This window comes from Protopterus annectens, chromosome 2.part2 (genome assembly GCF_019279795.1).
Source record: "Protopterus annectens isolate FY-2018-M chromosome 2.part2, PAN1.0, whole genome shotgun sequence".
Taxonomy (NCBI): domain Eukaryota; kingdom Metazoa; phylum Chordata; order Ceratodontiformes; family Protopteridae; genus Protopterus; species Protopterus annectens.
In genome coordinates this window covers 136,421,898-136,431,540 of record NC_056730.1, presented here as the reverse complement: position 1 = coordinate 136,431,540, position 9,643 = coordinate 136,421,898, and positions in this window count along the sequence as shown.

The window sequence follows — 9,643 nt, the reverse complement described above, 5'->3', positions numbered from 1 at the left end:
TCTATATGTATGTGTGTGTGTGTGTGTGTGTGTGTGTGTGTGTGTGTGTGTGTGTGTGTGTGTGTGTGTGTAAAACATGGAGAAGACAAATGACCATGTATCCCAAAATGTCTTCTGTGAGGTGCTATAACAATATGGAACACCAGGGCTGCTGCAGTGTGCCATTTATTCCTTTTTATTGCTGAACAACAGTTGTTGCATTCTTGACATTAGCCAGATATGCTCAAAGTGGGTATAGGACTTCACCAAGAGTATGTCCTCTATCTTCTTTGATTGTAATTTTATGCAGAGGATATCAGGGTATAAAAAAGATTTCAAGTGTATCAATTTCATTTACAAGGAAGAAATATGCTGAGTCTGACAAATTAGCAGTTCACAATAAACAGAGCAATAAGCAGAGAAAACAAATGCTTGCAAGGTTACATATATCATATCTGAGAATTGCACTCACCTCCCTACCCCCTCCAGAAAAAAGTCACTTTTGGGGTGAAGGTACAAACAGTCACATTTATATATTTGAAGTAAATCCTGTCAATTGTACATACATCATGCCTCTTCACCCCTACCCACAAAAAGACAACCACCTTTTGTGTACCACTCTCATGTCAGACCAGGATGAAACTGAAAGACATATATAACAGCATGCTTCCTTATACCTTCTCCTAAAAACTAACCACCAGTATATGCGCCTGATGCATGATTGTTGCAAAAGTGAGAAAATAAGGATCATAGTAATATATTCCAACTTGTTGCTCTTAAACAGCATGCTGGCCCTAGAAGCTTTAGTGACTTTGTATGCATATCTTTAGGGTTTATGAGGGAAGTTAAGGAAAAGATAACCAGAATGTCTATTACACACGTAAGAACTCTAGTGACATTTTGTGCACACCTATGAGCAGGACCAGTTTTAGACTAGAGGAGATTCAGGATAGAGACCACTACTAAGCCTGTGTCAAAATGCATTTATACAATCTGGGGTGTGGGGGTCTCCAGGCTTCGTGAAGGTCTAGATGTTCTGTGATGCATTTTACATCTTATTTTTGAAAGATGATGACTTGGTAACTTGGTAAGTTTTTTTTTACAGCTACCTATAAAAGTTATGTATGTGTGTAGCAATAGTGTGCTCTTGTTTCTCTTGTAACAATTGACCATGTTATTTACTGTTTGATCTGAAGTAGTTGACTTCATTCATTCTGCACATATGGGTATACGGATCCGATTTGGATCCGAGCCGACAAAACTTTTCAAGCATCAGCTCCGAGCTCCAAGCTCCTCCCTTACCTATATTAAATCACTTCCTCCTATCTAGCCCAAGATCTCGTTTGCCGCTCTAAGAGTCAGCATCATGGTCTCTGAGCTCTAAGCAAGGTGGTAAGGTTTTTTTTTTTTTGTGATAGTTGTGTGTGAACACCTTTTCCTTTTTTTTCCCTCCCATCGCGTTGATCGTCATGTTAGTTGTAAAAAAAAAAAAAGTTAGTTATAAGTGTTTTTGTTTGTGATACTGGTTTCCCGCCTAGGCCCAATCCCTGTTTAAGTTTGTGTGTGAGTGGGCAGTTAGGGCTTTTACTGTCTCTACTATGGCTGAACAGCCTAAGTTTTTTTTAAGAAGTGCACAGAGTGTGGTCACAAGCTCTCACAAGCCGATGGCCACAGGGACTCAACCTCCCGCCAGGCCTGCTTCATCAGAGTCATCCCAGAGAGGTAGGGACAGAACGGATAAGGAGAAATGCCACAGGGAGAGGGACAGGCCCTGAAAAAGATCACCAGACAGAGAGTCTTTCTCCAGCCCCTCTTTAAAGGCACCCAGATCTCGTTCTCCTCGGCTCCGCTCTCCCCATTTCTCACCGGAGCCGATGGAGCCATCAGAGCTGAGGCACTCCTCTCAGATCCAGCCCAGACCCGAGTCGGTCGCTTCCTACAGATCGATATGGACAGGCTGATGAGGAGGTTCATCCAGAACCAGATTCAGATGGGGGTCTTACCAGGGCCTTCTCCCATTGGAGAGGGTCCTCCTTCTTCAGCTATGTTCCACCCTATTGCTTCTTCCATGATCCGACCCAATGCTTCGGGGTTCTCAGGTCCGAGACCTTTCAGAACTGTTGGGTTGGCGCAGATGGTTCTCATTTCCTCAATACCGGCCATCACCTTGAGTTCTTCGGATCTGATCTCGGATCCAGGAGACTCTCGGAGCCGTGGTCAAGTGGTCGGACCTGAGGGTCGAGATCTCGCTCTTTTGGATCCCATCCTCGGTGCCCAGACTACCCCTCCATTGGCTCCGATCCCTGCTTCAGTGCCGGGGAGAGCCTCTTCCTTACATTCTACATTCTACAGAAGTGTGCTCTCCATCAGCATTTGGGGCAGTGGAAAGGGTTCTCTCCCAGGGGTTGAGACCACAGCTCACCTACTCGGATCCTACCCAGACCCCTCTGATTTTGGATTCTGCTCCCATTACCCTGTCTCAGGGACAGCTCATGCCAAAGCAACCCCAGGTTGTTCCCCTCTGGGAACCCCCGGAGGCTTATGAATCCTCTCCAGAGAGTCCCACTGGAGAGGAACCTCGTGAGCACAAGTGTAAGAGGAGGCACTTGGACTCCCCTGAGTCCATTACCAATGATACGGACTTGTATGAAGGAGAGCGTTCCCCCAGATCACCTACCAAGGACATCTCATTCGGAGACATTATGGAGGTCCTCCGCCAAAGAGGAGGTTGGTCAGCCCCCAAACCCTCTGTGGATGAGTCCGTATTCTTGGAGGCCTTTGGCATGGGCCCATCTAATTCCTGGGTCTCCCCTCCAGTGGACCCTTTGGTGGACCTCATCACCACTAGGGCATGGAAGGATCCTGACACTGTAGAACCTATACCCAAAAGGCCAGACAAAATTCTTTCCCCGCCGTCAGACAGGCAGGCATGGTCCAAAAGAGCCCCGATAGATGCTTTGGTGGTTGCAGGTGCCACAAAGAAGGAACTGGCACATGAGAGTTCCTCGATTCATCCACCAGACAAAGAGTCCAGGTCGATGGATCGTTTTGGGAAATGCATGTACTCAGCGACATTTTCTATTCGTGCGCTGAATTACTTGGCACATGTTATCCGACTGCAGCAAGACCTTATATCGGAACTAACTGAGTCACCCCCAGAGTCACTGTTGCAACAGGACAAGCAGTCTTTCACTGTGAAGATGACTACACTGAAATCAGTGACAAATATCTCTATGCGTCTCCTCTCTCATGCTATGGAGTTAGCCGCTAGAGCTGCTGGTACAGGCGTTGCCTTGAGGGGTCACACCTGGATCTGGCTGTGTCAATTTGTGGACCCCTTTAAGGTGTCTTTCATCAATGCCCCTTTCGATGGATCATCCCTCTTTGGGAAGACTGTATGTGACACACTAACCCAGAGTGAGAAGGACGGAAAGACTTTGTCAGCCGTCGGAATCCACTTCTCTAATCCCCAGAGGTCCTATTCCAGGAACCAAAAGGAGCAAAAGAAGATATGGTTGTGGAAATCACAGTCCTTTCATGACACTCAGGAATATTCATCCCCCAGAGGCAGAGGTGGACAAAATCGACGCCGTCCCAGAGGCAGAGGAGGTCCCAGAAACTTCGGGTCTAGGGAACCTTTTTCTGACAAACCCGCACAGCATACCTGAGGGGTTGCCCAGATGCTCTACTCTGGAGGCAGACAGGGGAAGATTTTTACTTACATCCATCGGCATGGGAGTCCATTACTGCAGATCTCTGGGTGTTAAATATCATATCCAGAGGATATTCTATCCCCTTCATGTCATGTCCCATAACTCCAGCATGCCTTCCAGATATTCCGCCCACTCACAGGGAGGCTGCAGCCTTAGAGGTTTCGAAGCTGCTACAAAAATGAGCCATCGAGCCAGTCCCCCCAGATCAATCCGGGTCAGGCATCTACTCCAGGTTCTTTTTAGTGCCAAAGAAGACAAGGGACCTCAGGCCCATTCTGGACCTGTCTATCCTCAACCTGTCGGTAGAGAAACAAAAATTCTGGATGGTCACTCTACAGTCCATTCTACCATTTCTGAGAGAATGCGACTGGATGTGCTCGTTAGACCTCCAGGACGCCTACTATCACATCGAGGTCCACAGGAGCTCCAGGAGGTTTCTACACTTCTGGCTAGGGGACAGTCACTTTCAATTCAGAGCCCTACCCTTTGGTCTCACCACAGCCCCCAGGGTGTTCACCAAGGTCATGGCGGTCATAGCGGCTCACCTGAAACTTCAGGGCATTCAGGTATTCCCCTACCTAGATGACTGACTCTTTGTTGCATCCACCAAACATCTCTTGTGTCAGGCCCTACACTACTTCCTCAGTCTGGCTCACAAGTTAGGCATCACGATCAATATCACCAAATCCCACCTGGCTCTGGTTCAGGTCATAGACTTAATTGGGGGCACGGCTGGATTCGATTCAGTCAAAGATTTTTCTCACGCCGGAAAGGATAGAAAATTTCAGACTCCATGTATCGGCTATCTTGGATCACTCGGTAGTCACAGCAGCCAATGTTCTCGGGGCCCCGAGTTTGATGGCAGCCGCAATCTCTATCCACCCTCTTGCACGTCTTCACATGTGAGTCCTTCAGTGGAATCTAGCAGTTCAATGGTCCTGGCTAGACCTTCCGATGAATTTCCACATCCGCATCAATTAGACATGCAGAACGTCACTCCAGTGGTGGCTTCAATCAGCGGACATTTTCATGAGGCGCAGCTTTCTAGCCCCTTCGGCTCAAGCCACGGTGACCACGGATGCTTCCCAACTTGAGTGGGGGGGCACTTCCTGGGAACAACGGTCTAGGGCATGTGGTCTCCTCCAGAGACCAAGCTACACATCAGTGTCCTGGAGATGAGGGTAGTGCTTTTAGGGTTGAGAGCCTTCCACCCTGTCCTACCTCCGGGGATGGTAGCCATTCAATCACACAACATGTCTGTAGTCTGGTATATAAACAAACAGGGAGGGACCTGATCCTACCCCCTTTGTTGCAAGGCCATGAGGGTTTGGGGGTGGGCCATATCCACCAGCTGGATTCTCATAGCAATGCACATCCTGGGATGCTCCAACATAATAGCGGACAGTCTCAGCAGGGCAATCCTTCTGCCTTACGAGTGGTTTCTGAAACAATCAGTGGTGGAGAAGATCTTCCATGTTTGGGGTCAAAATTGCTGCGATCTCTTTGCATCTCCTTCCAACGTGAAGTGCAGCAACTTCTTCCCTCTGATCCCCCCTCCGGGGATGTCCCCAGGGATGCTCTAGTCCATGCATGGCCTCCCGGGCTACTGTATGCTTATCCCCCATTACCTCTTGTTCCGAAGTTCCTTCAGAGAGCTTGCCAGCTGCAGTGCAAAGTCATTCTCATAGCTCCCTTCTGGCCACATCAAGTGTGGTTTCCCTTCCTATGATCTCACCTGTTGGCTCCTCCATGGACTCTAGATCCATGCCTGGATCTGATTTCTCACCCGTCAGGCTTGCCCCTGCCCAACCTGGACAGTCTCAAGCTGATGGCGTGGCTGCTCCAGTTCCCATGATCATCAGGACTCCCGGACTTTCATCCCCTGTTAAGAATATTCTGGTAGCTTCTCTTAAAGCCTCCACTAGGAAACTCTACAATAGCAAGTGGAGATGTTTTTGCGTTTGGGCCTCTCAGTGCAATATGAACCCATTTACAGCCCCCAGTCTGGTCATACTGGATTTTCTGGCCAATCTTTTTCGATCAAGCACAAGTGCTTTTACCATCAAGGTTCAGCTGGCTGCCATCTCTAATTTTCATGTGGGTGAAAATAAGGTTGCTATGGCTTCTGCCAAATTGTGTAAAGCTTTCCTGAAGGGCACTTTTTATTGCGACCACCAGTTAAAGAAACGGTGCCCCCCTGGGATCTGACTTTAGTCCTTCAGGCCTTGGCCTCTCCTCCCTTCGAGCCAGCCGGTTCAGTTCTGATGAAGTTTTTGTCATGGAAGACAGCCTTCTTGGTCGCCATCATGTCAGCCAAGAGAGTTTCAGAGTTGCAGGCCTTATCCTCCTTGCCCCCCTATTTGGTTTTCCACAAGGATAGGGTTTCACTGCGTACAAACCCTTCCTTTCTTCCCAAGGTGTCCTCAGCAGCCAATATTAATCAGTCTATAAATTTGCCAGTCTTCTTCTCAAATTTCCAAAATAGAGGTGAATGTAAGCTTCATTTATTGCATGTCCATAGACAGCTTCGTTTTTACCTCCATAGGACTAAACCCTTCTGGAAGTCGGATCAATTGTTTGTCTCTTTTTCGAAACCATTTTTGGGCAAAGCAGTTTTGAAAGTGTCCTTAGCAAGGTGGATCACTCTTTGTATTGCACAGGTTTATAAGGACAAAGGTTTATCTACTCCTGGTGTATTGAAGGCTCATTCCACTAGAGCATTGGCCACTTCTGCAGCTTTCTGGTCAAGAATTCCATTAGATTATATCTGTGCGGCAGCGACTTGGGCCAATTCGCACACATTCATCTCTCATTATAAATTGGATCTTATTTCTAGAGGGAGAGCATCCTTTGGCTCTGCGGTGCTCAGAAATATCCTTCCATAAGGGCCTCCCAGGAATACTAGTAGCTGGGGACTCTGTCCCATATGTGCAGAATGAATGAAGTCAACTACTTCAGATAAAGAAGTTATGTTCTTACCATAACGTTCCATCTGAGTAGTAGTCTTCATTCTTCTGCACCTTCCCTCCCTCCATCCCCCTCACTCTTCAGGTTTTTCCTGTTTAGGATTGTGGTTATGTTGCCACTTAGTGTCAGCAAACTCGATCTGGGGCTAGATATGAGGAAGTGATGTACTATAGGTAAGGGAGGAGCTTGGAGCTCGGAGCTGATGCTTGAAAAGTTTTGCCGTCTCGGATCTGAATCAGATCCGTATACCCATATGTGCAGAAGAATGAAGTCTACTACTCAGATGGAACGTTATGGTAAGAACATAACTTCTTTTTTGTACTATTGGAGCTTTTCTCCTCAGGTCTCTGCTGAAAACGGGCTTCTGTCTAGTCAGACTAACTCAGTTAACAAATGCTAAATAAATAAATAAACAAACAAACAAATAAATAAATATATAAATACATAAACAAACAAATAAATAAATGTCCAGAAATAAAAAAAATATGTGATTTGTTTTTAAACACATACAGAAATACACACACATTGTAAAGACACACACTTGATAATGCACCCGAAAGCTAGGTCCATCCCAAGCTGTAATGTATTTATCATGTCAGCACACATGTTCTGACACTGCTTTAGAAAATCCAGGGCCATCATACGTAGGATGCACAAGCACAATCACACTGTTATTTTACCTGCAGACAAATTGTGAAGCAAACCATTTCATCCATGTTATGTGTTTGGGGTGTAGAATATGCCCACACACACACACACACACACACACACACACACACACACACACACACACACACACACACACACACACACACACACACACACAGGAGAGGGCAGACAAACTTCACATCGAAGAAGCCACAATCAAGACCTCAACAAGAGTTATGCACTGTTTAGTTGGCAATGTTACTGTGCTACTGTGCCAACGATTAGTTACTTTCACACAATTTTTGCTCCTGTTAGACCACTTATCATGTACAATACTGTGACTTTGACAAAAAGTGAAAGAAATTATAGTCAGTTTGATACTCTGATATGAACTGGACCACCCCACGCATACAAGCATAAGCCATGGCTATACTGGTTTTACACTGACTTTAGCAAATACATTATGTGACACTCCTGTTGCCATTCCAGATTAGTGACTACTGTTTGACAGTGATCAGGCAATAGCAGGGGTAATTCACTTGTATCTACAGATGACCTCTAGATCCCATCAGTTATATCCACTTTACTCAAATACAAGATTATCCCATTGGTTATCCCATTGATCTTTGTGATTCCATTGGGGATGAGGTAATATGTAAAAGAAACAAAGGAATATATATGGCGTTATTGGCAATGAACAATAATGGAAGTTTTCTAATGAATAAAAATTCCACAATGGAATTGGGAAATGGTACGATCAATAGTGTTAACAAAATGGGTGAATCAGAATTATTTTTTACAACTACGTATACCTTTGATGCCAACCATATAGTTAACATTATACAAAATAATTGGAGGCTGTTAAAATTGGATAACAATGTATGGGGCAAGTTAAATAAGGCTCCACAAAATGTGTTTAGGAAAGGAAGGTCATTCAAACAATTGTTGGAAATGGGTGGTTGTTGCTCTGTTGAGACTGGTAATACCAATAGAGTCAAGGTAAGCATATGAGAAATACTAATGCTTTAGTTAAGCACATAGAGCAGCATTCTGGACATAGATTCAAATTTTGTATAATACAACACATTAAAAAGGATAGTCAAGGTGCTGTTTTGGATGTGCACCTGGACATATGTGAAATGAAGTGGCAGTTGAGACTGGATGCTACAGTGTTCCTAGGTATCAATGACAGCATTAGTTTGCTTCCCATTTTAAAATTGAAACACATTACGGGATGATTAGTTGACAGAATGTATTTGGTTTATTGCATAATTTATTAAAGTTTTGTTAATTTATATTATAGTATGGGCACATTATGTTGTAAATGTAATAGGTTTATTATTTTATTTTATTTTACCATTTTTTTTAGTTTTGCATAAAAGAAAATTTAAATGTTTATGTATTTATTAGGATAATAGATTTAATCTGTTTACACAACATTTTATAGTTATTTCCATTTGTATTAGTATGCTTACATTGCAAGTATTTTATTTTATTACTCTCTTTGATATTGAAGTCAAGTTTATTAACCAATTAAGTATTATTGAATGATGGGTATGTTAATTAATTGAATGTGATTAGTGTGAGAGTATATATGTGTTCATGATTGTTTGTTCTGAAGAAGTCTGTTCATTAAAGACGAAACCTAGGTAAACTGTCGTCGCATTTTTGTGGTTGGTGCAAGCTTGCAGTTCCAGATACCGGGTCATTACCAGTGGTCTTCTTTTTTGGTTTGATTAGTTTGTTGTGACTTTTTAATTTGTTTTTAAGATGCACAAAGGCTTAAGGGATGCAGAAGAGCTAACTCCCAAGTTATCATTGCTAGTCTATAGGTGGTTTGACTTTGTAACTCCCTGCTTGTTAATATACCACATGACTGTGGTATTGTCTGCAATCACTTAAAGAGGATCTGGGGGTAAAAGATGATGGAGAGACTTCAAGGCATAGTTACAGCTAATATCTATTTAAGGTTGATGAGCTTTGATCTGTCTGATGAATTCCACAGGCCTTACACTTTTACTGCTCTGGAAATTGCTCCCCAAGCAAAAGCTAATGCTCCTGTAGTGACAGATTGGTTTGAGGTCTGAGGACAGAAGGGGAGACCTGGATTTAGTTGAATTATTTGCCTCCACCAACACAGTTCCCTTTTTATAAAGACCAAACCTAGATTTTGATATTCCAGAGAATGCAAGTGATGGGTCCAAGTGTTTTTCCAGAAACCATTGTATCTTTTTCATGTAGCATCTGGCAAGAGGTATTATGAAAATCCTAGAAGCTGTAGACCTGAGGAGTCCTATAAGATTTGTATTGGAGTACATGAAATATTTTAGAAACTC